This window comes from Heliangelus exortis, chromosome 14 (genome assembly GCF_036169615.1).
Source record: "Heliangelus exortis chromosome 14, bHelExo1.hap1, whole genome shotgun sequence".
NCBI lineage: Eukaryota > Metazoa > Chordata > Aves > Apodiformes > Trochilidae > Heliangelus > Heliangelus exortis.
The window spans coordinates 18,690,900-18,693,265 of NC_092435.1; the positions used below are offsets into that span (position 1 = coordinate 18,690,900).

General features: G+C 64.0%; 1 long non-coding RNA gene across 2 annotated transcripts; it reads right to left on the reverse strand.

Moving 5' to 3' along the window:
• On the reverse strand, window positions 1-1,905 carry LOC139802624 (uncharacterized). Of its 2 annotated transcripts, XR_011728721.1 has the most exons (5): window positions 1,808-1,905; window positions 1,278-1,380; window positions 923-985; window positions 345-522; window positions 1-193 (listed from the first exon to the last, which is right to left on the reverse strand). It is a non-coding gene; the product is annotated as an uncharacterized lncRNA (long non-coding RNA). The 2 variants fall into 2 exon arrangements; XR_011728720.1 differs by having other exon boundaries at window positions 1-522.
• Window positions 1,906-2,366: the final 461 nt, after the last annotated feature.

The window sequence follows — 2,366 nt, forward strand, 5'->3', positions numbered from 1 at the left end:
AGAGGCCAGGACAAATGCTGTGTGCTCTGCAGGCTCTGGGTGCTGCCTGTGCAAAGGGCGTCATGGCACGGGGCTGCTTCTTCCATCTTGATTCCCACGCTGCCGTCTGCGCCAGGAGCCCTTAGGTCAGGGACAATTTCTCAACGCCATCTTCCCACCAGGACCTTCGGCCCAGCGCAGCCACTTCCTCCTGCTGGGATGACATTAGGGAGGTTTAACTGGGAGAGCCAGGGCACAGGAGAGTTCTGGGGGCGCTCGTTTGGACAGAGACAGTCGGGCACAGCCCAGGGGTGCACGTGAGGGTCTGGGGAACAGCAGCCGTGACGGGGCGGTGGTGAAAGTACCGTCAGGAAGACGGGGGCAGCAAGATTGTCCTTGACCCATCTCATCATCAGCAGAAGCACAGGCCTCGGAAGGACCATCTTGATCTCTCCAGCTCCCTCACGCTCTGCAGGACGTGCAAGGTCTGGCCTGCTAAGGCCCTGACTGAGGGATCAGGGTCGTAATCCAAGCAACTGAGGGCTGCAACAGAAAGAAAGAGAGCAGCAGTGGTGAAACCCTGCTGTCTGCACAGCCCCTCCTGTGCAAGCCCATCCCTCTCTTTACCTGACTAGGAGGAGCAGCTGGGACCAAGGGAGCAGCTGGAAGCTGCTGCTCAGGAATCCCAGGCTCCCAGACTGGGTTGGGCTGGAAGGGACCTTCTTAAGGATCGCCTAGTGCCAACCCCCCACCTCGGGCAGGGACACCTCCCACTAGGCTGGGGAGCTCCAAGCCACTGCCAGCCTGGCCATGAACACTTCCAGGGATGGGACAGTCACAGCTTCTCCCTCCCTCCTTTCCCTGCTGCAGGGGAGCCAGGAATGGCAGCACCCTGCCCAGGCTCTCTCCCCTGCCCCACCAGCACCCCTCTGACCCTACTCACCATCCCACACAACCTCCAGCGTCCGCTTGGATTGATTCCACCCCAGGTGCCGCGCAGCAGTCCCTGTGCACAGAGCTCCCGTCAGACCTCCCCCTCCCCAGCACTGCGGCAGCACAGCCCCCGGCCCGGCCGGCTCGGCCGCACGCCCTCCTGCCCAGCACTCTGCGGGGATGGCCCCGGGCAAGTCCCCGAGGGCGCTGCTGACACTGAGCCGGGCGGCCACCGAGGCCTGGGCAGGGCAGCGGGAGGCCAGGGCCCCGCCCGGGACAGCCACAGGGCTGCTCCTGGTGCCAGGGCAGCGCTGGGGGCTGGGGCTGGGCTGCCAGAAGAGGGTGCCCCGGGGGCTGTGGCTCACCTATGAACCTGATGGCCTCCTCTCTCACGCTGGCCTGAGAGTCCCACAGGTAGTGCAGGCTGAAGCACACGTAGTCTTCCACTCTGCTCCTGTCCTGCTTCAGCTGGAGAGTGCCCGAGGTCACGTCATGGGGCTGGCAGAGACCATTCCCCGTCTGCCAGAGCAGTCCCTCTGCCCATCCCACCCCTTCCCCCCCAGGCCATTCCTTTCTGCCAGCCAGGAGCCCCGGGGGGCTGAGGTGCAGCCAGAGCCGCAGGCAGAGGGGGCCTGGGGGTACTGTGACCCCCTCCGTGCTGCTGCCAGGGCCCAGGTGGGCCGGGGGCTCCTGCAGCACCCAGGGGCTGGGGGGAAGAGGGGCCTGCAGAAGAAGCCCTGGCTGTGCCTTAGGGAAAGGGGAAGGGGGACTGAGCTCCAAGCTGTGCATTCTGCTCTGGATCAGGGACAGCCAGGAACAGCTGCACATTCACACCCTGGACACATGGAGCATCCCCTGTCCAGCCCAGGCCCTGGCACCTGGCGCTTGTCCTCACCAAAGTCTCTCCAATCAGCCAGGTCTTCTTCTTCTTGATCACCCTCTTGAGCGTCCTCCAGCCCAGGAACTTGGCACAGGTGAGGAGGGCTTTGCCAGAGGCCTGCAAAACAGCAGCAGGAGGGAGCTGGCACCACAGCTCAGAGCAGGAGACCTGTCGTCCCCCTGCTCTTGGCAAGGCTGCCAGCTGTCCCCAGCTACTTCTGGGAAGAGGCAGCTGGGGACAGAGCCTGAATGCCCGGGCTTCAATGCCCGAGGCAGGGACACGGGGCAGCCACCACCTCAGCTATGGCACTCTCACAGCCAGCACAAGAGAAATGGGCAAGAGCTGCTGAGCCGCTGCTGCTGCCAGGGCTGGGGCAGAGGGAAGGAAGGGCAAAGCAGGTGCTCAGCTTTCAGCTCTCTACCTCAGCCACACTCCTGCTCTCAGCATTCATGTGCAGGAAGAGCGAGACCACAACCCCGCGTATCGCCTCCTTCATCTCTGCCTTGTCTCTGCCCACCACAGCCTTCGTCGTGTCCCCGAAGAGGCTGAGGGAGAGCTCTTGCACCTGGCTGGA